Consider the following 23,157-nt stretch of genomic DNA (forward strand, 5'->3'; position numbering starts at 1 on the left):
GAGAGAGAGAGAGATGGAGGAGGAGCAGCAAAAAGGTACACGCAGCCCCTATACCCTCTAAACCCAACACCTCACGCAAGGAGGATCCCTCGCGGCAAGGCTGTAAGCGCGATTCGATCCGATAACCTTTGGGATACCGGGGGCGCAACGCCTTACCACTACACCAAGAGGCCGCTTACGTCACAAAACCGCCTACTAACTGCACATAAAGCGAATTGTTATTAGCACGCAAAAATGCCTTGGCCTCTCTAGACTAAAAAATGTCATCCCAACATAGGGATCACCTTATTTGGTGAGCTCAAATGCTAGAGTACATGTATGCCCCTATCTTAAAATCAACACTTGGAGCATTTTTCTAATAGTTTATTTCACTGAAAAAAGCAAACCTAGACACTGTGAGACATCACAAGGCGAGGTCCCACCATGACATTCGTTTGGCATATCAATGTACGATTGGAATTGATACAGTCCTCCAAGGATTTGATCTAGTTTGCACATGCATCATCTCTCACCTTTTATTGGTATATGGTCTCTTAAACAATGTCACTTGTTTATTTAAAGTTGCTACTACCATTACGAGTACCACATACTCACCAGTACCTCTAAATAACACTACTACAAACCAATGCCTACTAGCACACACCAATGTCAGTAATGCTCTAGAATAGCCACAAATGACATAACCATATTGGTCTCAAGTTTCTTCTCAACAATAAATTTCTTCTCAACTTTTTTTGAATCTTGGAAAACTGTTGCTGCTATTAGTGGTATTTGGTAGTAAGTGAGCCTAACTGAACTAGCACTAGCAAGAATTTATTAATACCAATGGTCATTACTCACCATAAGAGAGAAACCCTCACTGCTTCTTCCTATTGAGGTAGCAGAACTGAGAGAGCCGGTAACATCTCTACCAAATAATAGATGAGCTATCTAGTGTTGGTAATAATAGCCCGTTACTCACCTATACTATTTTTGCAACGATGAATACTAATTCTTAATAATATTATCTTTTACAAGCTCGATGGTGCAGGGCTACACCTCCCCTTAAGCCGATGCTACATGCCATCATGATGGCTTGCCCGCTTGAGCATGATTTATACACACACTAGAAGCAGTACTCCCTAGTACACTATGATAAATTTCATCAACTTGTGTATAGATATCAGTTGAACAGTATTGTCATAGTTTTTCTCTTGTGTTATATGGCTCACGCATGGTACACATATCTAAAAATGCAAGAAAAGGGTATGTTTAATGTTCTATGTGCTACGTGTGATGCGTTCCAAATCTCCAAGTCTCCCTTCGATTACGCTTCCATGAAGTTTCCACCCTACTATCCCACCTTAACAACAATTGATGCCATGAATATTAGCCTAAGAGGTTTCTGATTGAAGTTTTGTTTTCCCTACTTTTGCCAAGATTCATGGTTGCTTGGCTTTGGATGCTTCAGACCATGTGGTAAGATGTGATAGTAAGCATGGGAGTCTTAAACAAGCGATTCCTCCACAACATTATAGCCATGCGGTGTTTGATGATGGTAATGTGAATTCCCAAAAAGTCAAGGAGAAACTACAGGGTGTCTATTTTTCATTATCATGGCCATCAGTGGTGGGTTGGATGCTTAGGATAGTGTTGTAGAGTGTTGTATCTTGGATCTTCTGCACTCCCATAGGGAAAAACGTGCATCCATGCACATTCTCATGGGTGGCTAAAATAAAATATCATTCAAGGAATACTCGGAAGGGGGGGTCACTCAAAAATATGTAAGCATAGTACTAGAAGGGTTTTTTTTAATTCTTTTTTTACACTTTTTTTTAAAACATACAAAAGGGTACCATTTAAAGGGGGTATTTACAGAAAGAATAGAAAAAGGGTGTGTTTAATTCATGAAAAATATATAGATAAGGGGTTTTCTAATTAGGCCTTGAACGGACGTGATATAGAGGGTTTACATATAGTGAACCCTAATGTAACTTTGTAAAAATCTACCAACTACAATATGAAACACCCTCGTAGAAAACACTTGGACAAATGCACCTCTAGCAGAATCTATAACTACCAATATTCCAATATACTGGTTAGATCATATTGCACCGTGTCTCTTGTATAAATTTCCATCATACATACCTTCTTTTATATAAATACTTATTTAACCACAATATCACTCACAAGAAACATAGGTCATCATAATAATCCAAGTTCTAGATAAAAAGTTCATATCATTACATGATTAAAACTATTTCACACATAACCATGCAATCTACTTCTACAAATTATCATATGCTATATTCACAAATACAAAGGATAAAAAATCAAAACACAAATGGAAAAAATATTAAAGGGAAAAATGGATATCAAGAAATAATATATCAAAAATTACAAAAACTAAGGAAATGATCGAGTATGACACTCGAGGAGCATGATATTCGAGGAGCATGGTATTTGAGGAGCTAGGTACTTGAGACACCTGGTGCTCGAGGAGAACTGACAATGGATAAATGGATAAACAAGATGAACTGATAAATTGAAAAAATAGAAATGTGATACACACATGAACTTTTTTCTCATGATTCGCTAAGGGTTTTCTTGACAAATTGGTTATGATGCATAAAAGCTAACTTCTTTTTTGGTAAAGCACAGTATTCCAAAAGCATCGTATCGAGGAGCAGAGGAGCACGATATTCATGCAACATAAAAGCTTGGCCCGGTTAATAACACTTGAAGTAAGTAACCTCTCTCTAAATTGCCAACAAGTAGAATGCCATCCAAGTAGTGTTTACTCAATGAAAAAGAACTGAATTATCAAGAGGAACACTATTATTCAATCAATCTTAGCTAACTCTCATACTCTCTTCCTTGTAGGGTTAATTACAACAAGAAATTTGATCAAAAGAACAAAAGTTCCCAAGGAGAAAAGCCGGACAACATCTCAGGGTAACCTACCTTAACACTGTGTGTTGATATAATGAGACAACAGAGAAAACAATAATAATTACTTGCAACCACCTTACTATTGGAGCAATATATAGCTCACCCTAGCTTGACCTGGATCTCACCTATATATACCTATGGATAATCAATAATAATTACTACTTTAGGAGAAATCTGTGTGCGTGTGTCTACATGGGTCGGGCATACATATAGATGAACCTTGAGTTATGATACTCTACTACTTGACTTATGATCATATGCTGCGCTTAGTTGTCTGCGTTGACGACTACAAGGATTTGTTAGAAAACGCTCATGCTAGTATGACTGGACACCACTTCTCCAAGGACAATACAGTTCGCCGCATCTTGTTTGGCAAGGATTTTGGGGGCCGCACCCTTCTAGAAAATGCTGCAATCTTTGTCAAGAATTGCGCTCAATGCTGTGTGCACAAGCCTGTGCCTTATGCCACACTCTACCTAATCAGCCCTATGCCCAAGTGGAGTGGGCAACTTGTGAAGTTCAAAACCACAAATGTTTTGGACGAGTCCATTCCTCAACATAGGCAATCTTGTCTACGGACTTGATGCTATATTGCTAATGGATTTCTTAGTACCTACACTTCGTGTTTCCAACCAACTTGACTGGATAGGGCCATGAATTCTCACAACGCATTGATCTCTTGAACATTTAGATGAGCAACGCCTCTTGGCACTTGCAGGCTTCTTGTATGTCGGGAATGCAAACGCGTTGGCACGACCATAACATTTGAACCAAGCAATTCAGGGAAGGAGACCTAGTACTACTGTACACCCTGAAAAAGCATAAATGGAACTTAAAGATGCAAGGTCTTGGACCTTTCCTGATTAATACATTACCTTTTGGAGTAGGTTGAGACGCTTTCACGAACCTCTCACCCGACGAAATGTTATAACGTATGCATGCATCCAAGTCTAGGGAAGCTGAACGTGAGGAAGGAGAGTCAGTGAGAGACTTTATTAGTCGACTAAAGCATCTAAATTCTCGTTGTACTCCCGACGAGCGCTTCAATAACAACCAACTTCTTGATAGATTCATCCGAGGATTGCGCCATGAGGACATATACAATGGCCTAGTCATTAGAGGTCTTACGACGTGGGAAGCAGTCACTGCCAATGCAATCCAGTTAGAAGACAACTTGATTATTGCAGGTAAAAAGGTGTCTTCGGAGACAAAGTCTGTCAGTTTGCAAGTGTCTGGGCACGAGCCAATGACTATAAAACCTATTGCCAAGGAGACCAAGATAACCGAAATGTCTGTAGCTGACCTTACGAAGGCTCTCCAAGAATACTTTAGGGATAATCGAGCTCCTCAAAATATCCATATGTACCCAAGAAGAGAGCAACAATGGTGTTCGGTTTGCTTAGGACCACATAGCACGAGTGAATGTCCCACATTCATAGACAAATTCAATGGGAATTGCAATGCATGTGGTAAGTATGGCCATCAATCTAAAAAATGTCTAGTACTTAAGCGTAAGTTAGCAAATCAGGCACCACTAGCCTGGTCAAACACACCTCAAGTACCCGCATTCATGACTGCACCACCTGTCGAGCAATCGTCACAACACATAGTTCCAAGGAACCCAAATTTAGTCCAGCCTGTGCCGTTTACCACCGCCAGTGCTAGGACCGCAACCTCCACATCCAAGGATTACCCCTATAAAAACCAGATGGGTTGTGAGTCACATAGTGCATGTGGGGATTATGAAGAGGATATAGACCCCACTGTTCCATATGGGATTGATATGTTTGAAATGACTCCCCAGTACTACATGGAGGATCATTTCGGGCAAGTCAAGCCTGTATATCAAGCGGCTGCTCTCGCCACAAGAGGGCAAAACCTTAATACCATGGCTAGGAGACCACCTCTTCAATGCTACGATTGTGGTGGACTGCATCGTGTAGCGGAGTGCCCTAATAGGCTACAGAAGATCGCTGCTCAAATGCAACCAAATCAAGGGAGCACGTCGGGAATGCCGGTACTTACAAGTAATACGTCTCAATGTCCGCCCAACAGGTTAACAATGGTCATTCACCGAAAATCAGGACGTTGTCAGCCATGGGAAAGATAAAAGTATGAACAAAGTGCTCTGTGCAACGCTTTACAAAGATAGTCGAAGGCACACAAAGTGACTGAGAGCAAAAGTTACACAGTACAATCTGGGCATATAGGATAGCTTCCAAAGATGTCTATTGGTACAACACCTTTTAAACTTGTCTACTACGGACTTGATGCTATATTACCAATGGATTTCTTAGTACCTATACTTCGTGTTGCCAACCAACTTGAGTGGACAGGGCCATGAATTATCACAACAAATTGATCACTTGAACATTTAGATGAGCAACGCCTCTTGGCGCTTGTAGGCTTCTTGTATGTCGGGAATGCAAAAGCGTTGGCACGACCATAACATTTGAACCAAGCAATTCAGGGAAGGAGACCTAGTACTACTGTACACCCTGAAAAAGCATAAATGGAACTTAAAGATGCAAGGTCTTGGACCTTTCCTGATTAATACATTACCTTTTGGAGTAGGTTGAGACGCTTTCACGAACCTCTCACCCGATGAAATGTCATAACGTATGCATGCATCCAAGTCTAGGAAAGCAGCTCAAGAATTATTGAAGTTGCAAGCACAACAAGAAGCCAAAGAAGCCAAAGAGAAAGAGTTGAGAGGGCCAAACAACAAATGTTGAGTGCTTGAATGCTTGAATGATGGCATTCTCTCTCTGTTCAGAGGAGGACAATGATGACTATATCCCATCGTTTAGAACCTTAATCACGCAGCATCATGTGCAAACAACGAATGCTTTAATTGATTCCAGAGCGGACTACAACGTGATCTCACACGATGTTTGGATATCGCTACTAGGAGACGACTTGAATTGTGGGAATCTGAGCTGTATTTTACCAGCTTAAATAACACAAGCACAAAAAGTTTGGGATCATTATACTTGAAAGTGAGCATCCAAGATCAACCGTTCTACTGCTCTTTTTACGTTGCTAATGAAAAGCAAGCTTCGAAAATTGTTGTTTTAGGCAAGACTTGGATGAAGCGTTTCAATTGCCAGTTGAATTGGACCTCCAACAACGAGTACCAAATCCTTATAGGACCTAATGCCCTTGAACCCAGAAGATATGTCCACTGCAATAAGGTAGTTGAAAAAAGTCCACAACTATCAGGTTCTAAAGAGGAATCAACCACCACTGTGCTTGTCGCAAAAACAAGGATGCCTACAAATTGGCAACAAGAAAGAGCTGCAAGAGAAAATCAACGGCCACTTGTAAGAAAAAGCGCACAAAGCTAGGTAGCAATGGGTAAGAAAAAATCTGCTGAAAGCACAGGGTTACTATGAGGGGAAACAACGTCTTTGGGTGCCAAAGCCTAAGCCAACAATAGTCAAGCTAGAAAACAAGGCTTTCCCATCTCAACACATACAAACACCAAGCCACTCTACCGAAATCAAAAAGCATTACAAGATCAGATTTGTGGAGCCAGACACTAATGCACCGGAGACAACCAAGGCTGATTGAGTTTCCACTGGGCAAAAGACAGCACGGCGATCCCCAACCTCTCCACTACCGGCCCATTTCAACACCAATGATTGTACAAGCGTAAAGGGCAAAGAAAAATTAAATACACAGCTGTCACAACAAGAACAACATCAAGTGCTACAAGAAATTCAAGCCGCTGCCTGCACGAACGCTTTTCAAAGCAAACACGCTCCAGGAGTAGCATCAGGGGGCAAGGCAGGGGGGAAGAAGTTTACCATGGCATTCACAAGGCATGAGAAGTCAAGTGTGAAGCGCAATAGCTCAAAATTTTGATCCGCGGAAGTGACGAGAGCAAAGCATTGCAAAAGCGCTTAGGCGAAAAGCGTCAAAACTTGCTTTTTGGACAAACTAAGCATCAAGCAAGCAAAGCAAGTGCATAATCATGAAGCCAAGCCACCTCAGCATGCAAACAACTCTTCATCTGCTCACACGGATCTAGGAATCGACAAGCAAAGATGTCAATTCCTACACTCAGAGGGTCTCTGCTGGGCTTAAAATGAAAATCTGACTTGATGGACATGATAGGCATCATGTGAAAGCACAGCACGGCAAAAATGAGCCAGAAAAAAGATATCGATTTCAACATGTCGATTCCTAGGCGAGCGAGAAATATAAAGACCTACTATCATTTTTTGCACATACACACTGAGAGAGAGCTATTCTCTAGCAGGTAACCATGGAATACTATCAAAGTCAAACTAGAGGAGGAGGATGTATTTAGTCATGACAAATCCTTAAGAGATAGGTTGATCATATTTCTTGAGAGCATATAAAACATTGCACTTGAGAAGTTATTAATATAATACAAAATCTTTTGTTTTCCAAATAAAAAATTGCTTCTTCAATCGTGGATAGCTAATCTTTCATCGGGCCTTACATGCAAAAAAAAAAAAAAAAACACACATACCATGAAAAGGTCTCTTGGGGTTTTAGAGAGAGAGAGAGAGAGAGAGAGAGAAACGTCTCTTGGGCAGCGATGAAGACACGGGGTTTTAGAGAGACAGGTTTTAGAGAGAGCAGAGAGTGGGCCGAGGTTCTAGAGAGAGGGAGCGGAGAAGGAGAGAGTACGTAGGTAGTTCTGCAGAGGCAGAGAGAGAGAGAGAGAGAGAGAGAGAGTGGGACGAGGTTCTAGAGAGAGGGAGCGGAGATGAGAGAGTACGTAGGTCGTAGTTCTGCAGAGAGAGCAAAAAGGCAGAGGGGTCTGGAGGCGCAAAAAGGCGGGCCCGCAGAGAGAGAGAGAGAGAGAGAGAGAGAGAGAGAGAGAGATGGAGGAGGAGCAGCAAAAAGGTACACGCAGCCCCTTTACCCTCTAAACCCAACACCTCACGCAAGGAGGATCCCTCGCGGCAAGGCTGTAAGCGCGATTCGATCCGATAACCTTTGGGATACCGGGGGCGCAACGCCTTACCACTACACCAAGAGGCCGCTTACGTCACAAAACCGCCTACTAACTGCACATAAAGCGAATTGTTATTAGCACGCAAAAATGCCTTGGCCTCTCTAGACTAAAAAATGTCATCCCAACATAGGGATCACCTTATTTGGTGAGCTCAAATGCTAGAGTACATGTATGCCCCTATCTTAAAATCAACACTTGGAGCATTTTTCTAATAGTTTATTTCACTGAAAAAAGCAAACCTAGACACTGTGAGACATCACAAGGCGAGGTCCCACCATGACATTCGTTTGGCATATCAATGTACGATTGGAATTGATACAGTCCTCCAAGGATTTGATCTAGTTTGCACATGCATCATCTCTCACCTTTTATTGGTATATGGTCTCTTAAACAATGTCACTTGTTTATTTAAAGTTGCTACTACCATTACGAGTACCACATACTCACCAGTACCTCTAAATAACACTACTACAAACCAATGCCTACTAGCACACACCAATGTCAGTAATGCTCTAGAATAGCCACAAATGACATAACCATATTGGTCTCAAGTTTCTTCTCAACAATAAATTTCTTCTCAACTTTTTTTGAATCTTGGAAAACTGTTGCTGCTATTAGTGGTATTTGGTAGTAAGTGAGCCTAACTGAACTAGCACTAGCAAGAATTTATTAATACCAATGGTCATTACTCACCATAAGAGAGAAACCCTCACTGCTTCTTCCTATTGAGGTAGCAGAACTGAGAGAGCCGGTAACATCTCTACCAAATAATAGATGAGCTATCTAGTGTTGGTAATAATAGCCCGTTACTCACCTATACTATTTTTGCAACGATGAATACTAATTCTTAATAATATTATCTTTTAAGCTCGATGGTGCAGGGCTACACCTCCCCTTAAGCCGATGCTACATGCCATCATGATGGCTTGCCCGCTTGAGCATGATTTATACACACACTAGAAGCAGTACTCCCTAGTACACTATGATAAATTTCATCAACTTGTGTATAGATATCAGTTGAACAGTATTGTCATAGTTTTTCTCTTGTGTTATATGGCTCACGCATGGTACACATATCTAAAAATGCAAGAAAAGGGTATGTTTAATGTTCTATGTGCTACGTGTGATGCGTTCCAAATCTCCAAGTCTCCCTTCGATTACACTTCCATGAAGTTTCCACCCTACTATCCCACCTTAACAACAATTGATGCCATGAATATTAGCCTAAGAGGTTTCTGATTGAAGTTTTGTTTTCCCTACTTTTGCCAAGATTCATGGTTGCTTGGCTTTGGATGCTTCAGACCATGTGGTAAGATGTGATAGTAAGCATGGGAGTCTTAAACAAGCGATTCCTCCACAACATTATAGCCATGCGGTGTTTGATGATGGTAATGTGAATTCCCAAAAAGTCAAGGAGAAACTACAGGGTGTCTATTTTTCATTGTCATGGCCATCAGTGGTGGGTTGGATGCTTAGGATAGTGTTGCAGAGTGTTGTATCTTGGATCTTCTGCACTCCCATAGGGAAAGACGTGCATCCATGCACATTCTCATGGCTAAAATAAAATATCATTCAAGGAATACTCGGAAGGGGGGGTCACTCAAGAATATGTAAGCATAGTACTAGAAGGGCTTTTTTTAATTCCTTTTTTACACTTTTTTTTAAAACATACAAAAGGGTACCATTTAAAGGGGGTATTTACAGCAAGAATAGAAAAAGGGTGTGTTTAATTCATGAAAAATATATAGATAAGGGGTTTTCTAATCAGGCCTTGAACGGACGTGATATAGAGGGTTTACATATAGTGAACCCCCCTAGAAGGAATAAGTGCATAGAATCTTGGGAACTCTTACATAATCATATACACCAATTGAGAATTGCACTTGTACAAGTCATTGATAGACACAAGGATTGGGCTATATATCCCAAAAGCGAGGGAATACCTATGCATATTATTTCAGTATGGAAACTATTCCCGACACTATTTGGACATTCATTCTCGCGATGAATTTAATATTGAATATTTTCATCCAAGTACCTTAACCCATAAATTAAAAACTATTATGCTAAAACATTTAATGTAACTTTGTAAAAATCTACCAACTACAATATGAAACACCCTCGTAGAAAACACTTGGACAAATGCACCTCTAGCAGAATCTATAACTACCAATATTCCAATATACTGGTTAGATCATATTGCACCGTGTCTCTTGTATAAATTTCCATCATACATACCTTCTTTTAAAAAAGTTATATAAATACTTATTTAACCACAATATCACTCCCAAGAAACATAGGCCATCATAATAATCCAAGTTCTAGATAAAAAGTTCATATCATTACATGATTAAAACTATTTCACACATAACCATGCAATCTACTTCTACAAATTATCATATGCTATATTCACAAATACAAAGGATAAAAAATCAAAACACAAATGGAAAAAAATATTAAAGGGAAAAATGGATATCAAGAAATAATATATCAAAAATTACAAAAACTAAGGAAATGATCGAGTATGACACTCGAGGAGCATGATATTCGAGGAGCATGGTATTTGAGGAGCTAGGTACTTGAGACACCTGGTGCTCAAGGAGAACTGACAAAAAAGAGATGGATAAATGGATAAACAAGATGAACTGATAAATCGAAAAAATAGAAATGTGATACACACGAACTTTTTTCTCATGATTCGCTAATGACAAATTGGTTATGATGCATAAAAGCTAACTTCTTTTTTGGTAAAGCACAGTATTCCAAAAGCATCGTATTCGAGGAGCACGGTATTCATGCAACATAAAACCTTGGCCCGATTAATGACACTTAAAGTAACCTCTCTCTAAATTGCCAACAAGTAGAATGCCATCCAAGTAGTGTTTACTCAATGAAAAAGAACTGAATTATCAAGAGGAACACTATTATTCAATCAATCTTAGCTAACTCTCATACTCTCTTCCTTGTAGGGTTAATTACAACAAGAAATGTGATCAAAAGAACAAAAGCTCCCAAAGAGAATAGCTGCACAACATCTCAGGGTAACCTATCTTAACACTCTGTGTTGATATAATGAGACAACAGAGAAAACAATAATAATTACTTGCAACCACCTTACTATTGGAGCAATATATAGCTCACCCTAGCTTGACCTGGATCTCACCTATATATACCTATGGATAATCAATAATAATTACTACTTTAGGAGAAATCTGTGTGCGTGTGTCTACATGGGTCGGGCATACATATAGATGAACCTTGAGTTATGATAGTCTACTACTTGACTTATGATCATATGCTGCGCTTAGTTGTTTGCCTTGACGACTACAAGGATTTGTTAGAAAACACTCATGCTAGTATGACTGGACACCACTTCTCCAAGGACAATACAGTTCGCCGCATCTTATTTGGCAAGGATTTTGGGGGCTGCACCCTTCTAGAAAATGCTGCAATCTTTGTCAAGAATTACGCTCAATGCTGTGTGCACAAGCTTGTGCCTTATGCCACACTCTACCTAATCAGCCCTATGCCCAAGTGGAGTGGGCAACTTGTGAAGTTCAAAACCACAAATGTTTTGGACGACTCCATTCCTCAACACAGGCAAAAATCTTTAATGATTGATGCTAGACAATAGGAAATCAACTCTATAAGCGAGGAGTAGATGGGAATTTGCGCCTGTGAAAGCGAAAGCGACTATGAGGAATGATGCCCGCACCATGGCTAAGCTCTTGTATCAATATGTGTTTACCCACTACAGTTTGCCTCGAGAAATAGTAAGTGATCAAAGTGTTTATTTCTTGAATGAGGTCATCATTTCTGTTGGCCTTGACAGCCACCACAAGCCAATGGGCAAGATAAAAGTATGAACAAAGTGCTATGTGCAACGCTTTACAAAGATAGTCGAAGGCACACAAAGTGACCAGGAGCAAAAGTTACACAATACAATCTGGGCATATAGGATAGCTTCCAAAGATGTCTAATGATACAACACCTTTTAGTCTTGTCTACGGACTTGATGCTATATTACCAATGGATTTCTTAGTACCTACACTTCGTGTTGCCAACCAACTTGACTGGATAGGGCCATGAATTCTCACAACACATTGATCACTTGAACATTTAGATGAGCAAGGCCTCCTGGCGCAGCAGGCTTCTTGTATGTCGGGAATGCAAAAGCATTGGCACGACCATAACATTTGAACCAAGCAATTCAGGGAAGGAGACCTAGTACTACTGTACACCCTGAAAAAGCATAAATGGAACTTAAAGATGCAAGGTCTTGGACCTTTTCTGATTAATACATTACCTTTTGGAGTAGGTTGAGACGCTTTCAGGAACCTGTCACCCAACGAAATGTTATAACGTATGCATGCATCCAAGTCTAGGAAAGCTGAACGTGAGGAAGGAGAGTCAGTGAGAGACTTTATTAGTCGACTAAAGCATCTAAATTCTTGTTGTACTCCCGATGATAACAACCAACTTCTTGATAGATTCATCCGAGGATTACGCCGTGAGGACATATACAATGGCCTAGTCATTAGAGGTCTTACGACGTGGGAAGCAGTTCACTACCAATGCAATCCAGTTAGAAGACAACTTGATGATTGCAGGTAAAAAGGTGTCTTCGAAGACAAAGTCTGTCAGTTCGCAAGTATCTGGGCACGAGCCAATGACTATAAAATCTATTGCCAAGGAGCCCAAGATATCCGAAATGTCTGTAGAGCTGACCTTACTAAGGCTCTCCAAGAATACTTTAGGGGTAATCGAGCTCCTCAAAATAGCCATATGTACCCAAGAAGAGAGCAACAATGGTGTTCGGTTTACTTAGGACCACATAGCACGAGTGAATGTCCCACATTTAGAGTCAAATTCAATGGGAATTGTAATGCATGTGGTAAGTATGGCCATCAATCTAAGGATTGTCTAGTACTTAAGCGTATGTTAGCAAATCAGGCACCACTAGCCTAGTCAAACACACCTCAAGTACCCGCATTGATGCCTGCACCACCTGTCGAGCAACCGTCACAACACATAGTTCCAAGGAACCCAAATTTAGTCCAGCCTGTGCCGTTACCACCGCCAGTGCTAGGACCGCAACCTCCACATCCAAGGATTACCCCTATAAACCAGATGGGTTGTGAGTCACATAGTGTGCACGTGGGGATTATGAAGAGGATATAGACCCCACTGTTCCATATGGGATTGATACGTTTGAAATGACTCCCCAGTACTACATGGAGGATCATTTCGGGCAAGTCAAGCTTGTATATCAAGCGGCTGCTCTCGCCAACAAGAGGGCAAAACCTTAATACCGTGGCCAGGAGACCACCTCTTCAATGCTATGATTGTGGTGGACCGCATCGTGTAGAGGAGTGCCCTAATAGGCTACAGAAGATCGCTGCTCAAATGCAACCAAATCAAGGGAGCACGTCGGGAATGCCGGTACTTATAAGTAATACGTCTCAATGTCCGCCATAGGTTAACAATGGTCATTCACTGGAAATCGGGGCGTTGTCAGCCACAAGCCAATGGGAAAGATAAAAGTATGAACAAAGTGCTCTGTGCAACGCTTTACGAAGATAGTCGAAGGCACACAAAGTGACTGGGAGGAGCAAAAGTTACACAATACAATCTGGGCATATAGGATAGCTTCCAAAGATGGCTATTGGTACAACACCTTTTAAACTTGTCTACTACGGACTTGATGCTATATTACCAATGGATTTCTTAGTACCTACACTTCGTGTTGCCAACCAACTTGAGTGGACAGGGCCATGAATTCTCACAACACATTGATCACTTGAACATTTAGATGAGCAACGCCTCTTGGCGCTTGCAGGCTTCTTGTATGTCGGGAATGCAAAAGCGTTGGCACGACCATAACATTTGAACCAAGCAATTCAGGGAAGGAGACCTAGTACTACTGTACACCCTGAAAAAGCATAAATGGAACTTAAAGATGCAAGGTCTTGGACCTTTCCTGATTAATACATTACCTTTTGGAGTAGGTTGAGACGCTTTCACGAACCTCTCACCCGATGAAATGTCATAACGTATGCATGCATCCAAGTCTAGGAAAGCAGCTCAAGAATTATTGAAGTTGCAAGCACAACAAGAAGCCAAAGAAGCCAAAGAGAAAGAGTTGAGAGGGCCAAACAACAAATGTTGAGTGCTTGAATGCTTGAATGATGGCATTCTCTCTCTGTTCAGAGGAGGACAATGATGACTATATCCCATCGTTTAGAACCTTAATCACGCAGCATCATGTGCAAACAACGAATGCTTTAATTGATTCCAGAGCGACGATGTTTGGATATCGCTACTAGGAGACGACTTGAATTGTGGGAATCTGAGCTGTATTTTACCAGCTTAAATAACACAAGCACAAAAAGTTTGGGATCATTATACTTGAAAGTGAGCATCCAAGATCAACCGTTCTACTGCTCTTTTTACGTTGCTAATGAAAAGCAAGCTTCGAAAACTGTTGTTTTAGGTAGGACTTGCATGAAGCATTTCAATTGCCAGTTGAATTGGACCTCCAACAACGAGTACCAAATCTTTATAGGACAGTGTTGCATGACGAATGAAGATCAATACAAGGATGCAACAAAAAAGACACTTAGGGCTCTTGAAAAAAGTTCCAAGTTGTAGATGAATGTGGGAGAGGGCTTGACAATAATCCCACATGGGAACTTTTGGGAGTTCTAGAATTTTTGTATAAAAGGTGGCCCATTTGAGAGCTAGAGAGGACTCTTTGGTCATTTGGTTGAGAGGCTCATAGAGAGAGCTTGCTCCATAGCTCCTTCTCATGTGCTCTCCCAAGGCTCTCCATCTCCATTCTTGCTTCAATCTTGTACTCTCTATTCTTTACATTTTCAATGATATGAGGTTTTGGTCTACACACTTGCTAATCTAGATTTCTTAATGATGTTTTGATTTGTGAGTTGTAGAGTGCATGTGATGAAGCTTGTGCATGAAATGATGTGTAGTTGAGGCTTGTGTGATAGCTCTTTGCATGTTAGGTTCTTTGCATAAGTTGCATTTTTGTGCTTAAGTGTAGCCTAATCTTGATGCTTTGATTATGTTAGATTGGTTGCTTGAGTGTTGAAGAAGGATTGAGTAGGACTAGAAGTCATTAGTGTGTGGTTAACTCATCTTCTCCCATTCGGGATAGCCTCTATGCGCTAACCGGGTTGCATTCACGGATTGACAAAGTGTGTGGGTTGGAGTGTAGCCTCCGCTATGCTATGATGTCCCAAACAATGGCGCCGCTGCCGGGGAACGCACACCTAAGTTAGTGAAGGGTGTTAACCATTACTTCTTACTAAGTGCTCCATTGATTGTAAAATCGTGGATTAGGGTAGATTAGAGTAGAGTTTGCAAGGGCATTGAGTGTGTGATCTCAAGGGCGCCTTGTGTGTTTTTGGTTTTTTGATTAGAAGCAAAAAAAAAAAACAAAATTAATTAAAACCCCAATGCGGTAGAGAAATCCCCCATTAATCAGATTTATGCACTTTCTGTTTTTGCATCTTTGACAGGGTTGGCGAGTGGTAGATAGGAAGTGTTGGAGGTGGCCTTTCTTTTATTGTTTTGTTGTGTTGTTATCGTGTGGGGAGGCATCTCCATAAGCGCAGCAAAGAAAAATAAGTAGATATATATATATATATATATATATCTATTTATTCATATATATATACCTTGTAGAGGTTGGGCGGCCGGTGTATAGCGAGGAGGAAATACACATTGGAGGCGGCTTAATATATATATATATATATATATATATATATAATATACATTGGGGAGGCTATGGGCGGCCAGTTGGAAGAAGGCGAAGGTATTATGAAAGCGTAAAAAGAAAATATATTTAAAAAAAACAGCAGCACGGCGTGAAGCTGTAGGCCGCAGGCAATTGAAGTAGAGGCGAAGGCCAGCAAGAGGTGGAGGCGCAGCAGCGCATGAGGCCTAGGCGGGAGAAGCCGGTCGAGTAAAAAAATATATTAAAAAGAAATTTTAAAAAAAAAACAGCAGCAGCCGGCCGTCGAACAGAAGCAACAACGACGACTAGCTGTGTGACGTTGAGCTGTGAAGAGGTAGGCAGTTGGAGAGGAAGAAGTCGGCAGCACTGAGTGTAAGAGCGCCGGCAGAAAGTGAAGGCGACTGAAAGCGAGAAGCGCCGTGGAGGGCAGCTGACCACGTCAGTAGAGTCGAAGCATTGCGTGGACAGCAAGGTGTGGGGAGCAGGGTGTTGTTGTGTAGGCGGACTGCAAAGAGCTCACATTTGCAGCATCGAGCGCCGCAGTGGAAGGAGGCAAGTAGCAGAGCGCCGGCAAGAGAAGAAGAAGGCGAGTGGGTGCGGCGGCGAGAAATCCGGAGCGGTGGAGGATAAGGTAGGTGCAATTTTTAAATTTTTTTATTTTTATTAATCTTTCATGTTTTTTTTATATTTTTAAATAAAAAATAATAATAATAAATAAAAAACAAAAAAAATAACAAAAGGAGAAGAAAACAAAAGAAAATAAAAAAAAGAAAAAAGAAAGAGAGACAAAAAAACCCATAAAACAAAAAATTTATTTTTTTTAAAAAAAAAAGAGAAAAAAAACAATTTTTATTTTTTTTTCATTGTTCATTATTTAAATTTTTGCATAAGTAAAGTAGCGTGCATTTTTTATTTTTATTTTTGTAATTGATGCATAATTAGTAAATTCATATTTTTTATATTTAGCACGAAATTTATTAGTTTTAAAAAAAAACAAACAAACAAACAAACAAACAAACAAACAAAAAAAAACAACAAAAGGAGAAGAAAACAAAAGAAAATTAAAAAAAATTTGATAAATTAAGTGTTTTTTAGGAGTCTACTTTTTTGCATAATTTGTAATTCTTCATTTTTTTAATTTTTTTGCATAATTAGTGTAACCTGCATTTTTTAATTTTTTTAACTTTGTGCATAATTAGTATTTTTTTTGTGATTCATAATTTTTGTGTAAATTTAAAAAAATAAAAATATAAAAAACATAAAATCATTAAAAAAATCATTTAAAAAAATAAAAATAAAAAAAAATAGGATAGATAGTTACGCCACACATACTCATTTTAGTTGCATTTAGTGATTAGGTAGGTTAAAAAGTATATATATATATACATATATATATATATATATATATTATTTAAAAACAAAAACAAAAACAAAACAAAAACAAAACAAAACAAAACAAAAACACACAAAAAACCAAAAAAAAATTGACCTTATGCACTTGCGGTCGGGACGTCTTGTAGATTCTGCCATAGGGCCTAGGGCACCTTCTAGAGTACCTACGCAGGAAAGTGCGACCCAATCGGTAGAAAATTTGGCAGATATTGCTGAAACCCTTTCTGAATCCCAATCCGATACCCTTTCCTCTAGAACAACTAGTTCATTGTCCATGGACAATCTAGGGCCGACAAATAGTCATCCCGTAGCCCCAAATAGGACACCCTCAAGATCCTTTAATCCATTTGAAGCCGACACCATGGGGTTAACACTCAATGTGAGACTCCAATATGTCTACACAAATGCTCAAGGAGCTGAGATCTTTAGGGATCCACAACAATGGTATCTTGTTAAGATCGCAGACATTTTCTCAGAACTTGATAGAGCACCTCTAGTCAATGACCAGGGTAACATGTACATGGGTGGAGATGGTGTTCGCTACGAAGTCACCTACCATCCAAAAAAGGTAGACAAATTAGGGGAGCTCTCAAAAACCGAGTTCTTAGACTTATCAGAACTTTCCAGAGCAAGGGAGTCTAGAGATGACTGGCTCATTGAGCCGGACATGCCTGGACCATCCAATGCCCAATCCTCAAAACCATCCATAGATGATTTACTTCTTGTAGATCTAAATTTGGAAAGGGATAGGAAAGGCAAGAGCAAAATGGATCAGGGGGCTGAAAGCCAATGGGAGTTTGTACGACAAATTCCAGTGACAAAGGTCTTACAGGATGACCCACTTCAAGAGGTCTATAAGGACTCGTTAGAGGGATATTATGCCACAACTAAATTGCCAGAGCTGGATCTTCCTCTAGCTCATGTGGTGGTAGTTGAGAAGCTTGCAGGACACATGAACAGAATAGTTGATAAATGGGCCAATGAATACCGAACCTTAGATTGGAAAGAGATTCGGGAACTCACGTGGAAAGGACAACCATTATTCATGGAAGTGTTCTCAACAAATACAGCCAAACCAGGAGAGACAGCCTTTCTTGGAGAAACTGTTGCTCCTCCCCTACGAGAGTTCACTAGAGAGGGACCTTCAACATCTAAGTGGACCACTGCTAGTAACCCAACTCTAGCACCAAGATATCGTCCTACACCAAATGTGCGACCACCGGTCACAACACAACATCTTTCTCACTATGACAATCGCGGAGGAGAGGGGAGCCAACTCGGCCTCCCATTAATGCACCTCCTGAAATGCGGGTGACAAGATCTTTGGAGGGGTTTGGTGAGGCTGGTAATAGGGTACCCACACCAATTTTGGAAACATGTGGACCATCTTTCCAAAGAGAGGAACAATTCCCACTGAGAGTGAGAGGCCGTAGGCCCTATGATGAGTATTCAAGACAAGTAAGGCCATCAACTCTTCAGAAACTGGTAAAGAAGTATGAAGGGTCGGGAGATCCATACGACCATGTAGCAGCATTTAGGCAAGCAGTTCGAGCTGAGCAAGTGGCTGATAAGCATACTCAAATTGAAGGATTTGGACTCACTCTTGAGGGAAAAGCCCTGGCTTGGTTTCAGGCATTAGAGGCTTCAGACAAATCTTCTTTACGAGTTTTGGAAGAGAGATTCATTGTTGCTTTTTCCTTGATGGGAATTCAACATGACACGGTAGCACACATCTACTCTTTCAAGCAAGGCGAGAATGAGAGTGTTAGAGACTGTGTAAATAGAATGAAGCAGTACATTAATCGTTGCTCAGAAGATGAGAAGCCCGCCCAAAGTCGATTAATTTCTCTCTTCTTAAAAGGACTCAAAAATTCAACACTGCATACACATCTCTATGCGAAGAAACATACAAATTTCAATGAGTGTTGCCATGATGCTATGGATTTCACCGATAACTTCAAATTCCAAGATGGTTCGGCGGCCCAGAGGTGAAACCTAGAGATCAGTGGGGAGATGACCAAAGTTCAGGGTCTAGCGCGCTAGTAAATCCAGACCAGATAGCTAACCTAGTACTACGGAGATTGGGACAGACCTATCGTCCACCCATGCAGCCACAACAACAGCAGCAGAGAATGAGGAGTGTACTTCCTACAGGTCCTCATCTTTGTGGAGCATGTGGCGGTAACCATAAAACAGAGGAATGTAATACCTTTTCTCCTCTAGTCACAAACCAACCCACAAAAAAATGGTGCCAAGCCTGTGCTTGGAACTTTACCCATACCACACAGGAATGTACTCGCATTGCGAGAATGAGACAGGAACGTGAGCAGCCAAGGGGTGGAGTGGTTCCACAAATGTATCAACAGTATACTAATTTTGAACGTAAGCCACCGATGGCACAAGAGCAAGAACGACCTGTTCTTGGTGCTCAACCTCCTGCTCCAGGGACTGCTCCTGTGAGGGTTGTTGACTACGACAATTCAAATATGTGTAGAGACTTGGGTTCTATATGATCATCACGCTCTTGTGAGTGAACACGTAAATCATCCATGAAAATCTCAAGAAATTGCCTAAGGTACTCCTTGAATACATGACTCATTGACCGCTAAAAGGTTGCTGGTGCATTTGTTAGACCAAATGGCATAACACGATAGGCAAAGATGCCATCTTCAGTAGCAAAGGCTGTCTTGTGTTGATCCTTTGGATCAATTGACACTTGATTGTACCCGGAGAATCCATCCAAGAAACTATATGCCTTTTTCCCTGCAACTTGTTCCAGAACATGATCCGTGATTGGAAGTGGGTAATGATCACGCACAGTAGCTGCATTTACCTTCTTGAGGTTTATACATACTCGAAGTTTTCCATTTTTCTTGGGCACCACTACAATAGGGGAGACCCATTCAGTGTGTTCAATCTCATAGATAAATTCTGCCTCTAAGAGCTTGTCTATTTCTTCCTTTATCTTCCATGCGAAGTTTTCATTGTAAGTATAAGGATGTTGCTTGGAGGGTTTTGCATCCTCTCGCAATGGTATTGTATGCTGACATATGCTTGGATCAACTCCTTTGAGGTCTTTATAACTCCAAGCAAAAACATCGCGATACTCCTTTATTGTTTGTATTAATAACTTCTCCTCATCTAAGGACAAGTCTGTGGCAATCCACACATAGCGAGGCTCTTCTCCTGGCTTAGCAATATCAATCTTTTTTGCATCTTCTGGACCATCGTATGAAATCCCTGGCATGCTCGGTTTTTGTCGCATGGGCTGTTGAAGAACAATCTTCCGATCTTGAAGAGTGTACTGTGTGAAATTGGGAGGAACATTGAGACCTTGTTCTTGTCCACTTGAGTCTTCACTCATTGAAGACCATGCGGTTTTGAGCTCTCCTTTGCCATCTTGCATTGGATTTTTTTGTTCAACCGTTGTCTTTGCACTTCCCACACTCTTTTTTGAATCGGTTTTAGACTTGAGTTTTGGTTTTTGTTTCTTCGTTTTTTTACGATTTTTGCTAACAGTTGTTAGCTTTTCCCCTGCTTGGAATCCATCTGATCGTCTTATTTGGTCTTTGATACTATCTTGTGCTTGGACATAGTATAGATATCCGTTCTTTCCTGAGAAGTGAGGTGGTGGTCGAGAGTTTTCACTCTTAGACTCCTCCTTTTCTTTTTGTAGTCTCTCCCGTTGTTCACGCTCATCTTGTCTACGGATTCTTTTATGGCTCTTACAGCATTTACGTTTAGGTCGGCTTCGAGGGATCTCTACTTGAACCTCCCTTCCTCTCAAGAGTAGGCTTGCCTTTCCTAACTCTTCCTCAGGGATTGTCACATCATTATTAAAATCAGAGTCCCAGCCATCTTCCTTATCAGCATCATTAGCAGATTCGAGTGTCAAATCCTCCACTGAGACTTCCTCGACATGCATAGCTATTGTGGATGTATCTCTATAGTATAAATCATCTAGAAGGGCATGTGGTTGTACCATTCGTATAGGAATAATATCATATCCATCTGAGTCACAAAATTGAATTGGCTTCGGTAAAGCACATGTCGATAATGTTGCAAGGACATGACTCCATTCTAACGGATCAATTAAATGCTCAGCGAAGGGTTGTGGAATGTATGCCTCATCTGATACACTTCGATTACCCTTAAGTCTCTCAGTGTTGAAATCCCTACATGAGGCTCCACACATCCACAGATCTTCTCGTCCATCGGACAATGTAACTCTTGAGCCCTCAGATGAAGCAGAATCAAACTCATCTATTGGAGACCTTGTTACATCACGATATGAGTGATTCCTTAGGTTGACCCTTGTGATGACAGAATCATGTCGAAGGTACAAATAATTGTATCCCCAATCTTGAATCATTTGAAATTGTCGCATGAATGGTCTACCCAATATCACTTCATAGTTTGGATGTTTTCCAAAATCCACTACTGCAAAGGTGTGCTCATATTCAATCCCACATGTGGTGACCAATATGTTCTCAAGCAGCCCAAGGGGATGTTCTAAGCTTCCATCTGCTAGCTGCAAGCGTATCCTGGTACTCCTAATAGCTGGTTTGCCCCACTTTTCCCAAATGGACCTTGTCACAATGCCCACTCCTGCGCCACTATCAAGTATTGCAGTTGAAGATACTTTTCGCACTTCTAATGGGAGGGTAGCATTTCCCCGATCGTCCTCACAAAATTTTCCTACTTTGTTGATAGGAACTGGCATTACATGCTTTGTCTCAGGGTGTATAGTACACTCATGGTGACCCTTTTGTAGCAATACCTGCTCTGACAAACATGTGGCAATATCATTCCACAACTCAGGTCGAATTTTTATCAAATCAAGCAAAGGTAAGGTACAAGCCCCATTGGTGCTGACAGAATAGCTTGCACCATACTCATATCCTTCTTCTTTGTCAACCTTTTATGCATGGAGGGTATCCTCAAGGTTTGAGAACAGTTCTCATATTCTCCCAGATATGATGGTAAGGTTTTCATTGTATGCTTACTTCTAGGAGAAACAATTGTTTGAACTTCCTCCTGGATGCTTGGGCGTCTAAAGTTGTTTTCCGTGCCCCTGGTCAAATCCACCTCAGAGAATGGAGGCGAACTAATAGAAGACATGTTCTCATTAACTTTCTCATGAACTGCAGCCCACATCTTATTTGCCATGTCCTCATTAGCATCAATAACTTCATCATTGCATGGGAAGACAAGGCTAGGTGGTGGCAGATTACCCCCTTTCAATTGGGTGTCAATTGGTGCAGACCTTTCGCTATGAGCTTGTGAAATGAGTTCACTTTTCATTTCCCGACTTGATGACACTTCTGGTATGGTTTCTAATGTTGGCTTAAGAGAGGTTGGGCCCCGAGGAATAGGTGGTGGTGGTCCCTCAAGTATTGACTGAGCTTCCCTAATGAGTTGCTGATGTACAGCTAGATTGATCTTCTCCTCACGAGGGTTTGGGTATTCTTGAAGCTTCTTGGGTAGCTCAGATAAAGCTGCAATGCAACTTCTATGAGCATCAATGATGGCCTCTAGAGTCTCATTCACTTTATCCACAAAAACAGAACCCCCAGAACTATCCTCAGTCGTACTAGCCTCATTTTGTTTAACACTAGGCCCAGGTTGAGGTTGATGTTCCTCATGCACTTCTTGGGATGTAAAAGTTTTATCCCTCATGTTTTGTTTAGAGGCTTCTTGAGAACTAGTGGATGTACTTTTAGCTTGCTTGTTTCGGTTCTTCTTCCTCCGAGTGGTTTTTTTTCTATTGGACTGTAGGGTCTTGTCCACTAGATTTGTCTTTGCATCCCTAGTTCGAGGTGCCTCATCCGTTTGTATTTCGGCATTTCGTGTCTGTGATCTAGTCATGACTCTAAGTGGCACGACATCCTCATTCTCAGATGAAGGTGGTGATGGAACTGCGCCTACAAGGTTGAGTGAGACCTTTGGTTCAGAGGTGCCTTCCTCATGTGGTTTCAGCAGACAATCCTTTGGGAAGTGTTCAACACAACACCCTAGACAATATCTTTCAATTGGTGGAAACTGTTGTACTGTTGTATTGGACCGAGATGCTTGCCTTGAGCGA

The sequence above is a fragment of the Cibotium barometz genome, chromosome 53 (genome assembly GCF_041138505.1).
Source record: "Cibotium barometz isolate CiBa-2024 chromosome 53, ASM4113850v1, whole genome shotgun sequence".
NCBI classification, from domain to species: Eukaryota; Viridiplantae; Streptophyta; class Polypodiopsida; order Cyatheales; family Cibotiaceae; genus Cibotium; species Cibotium barometz.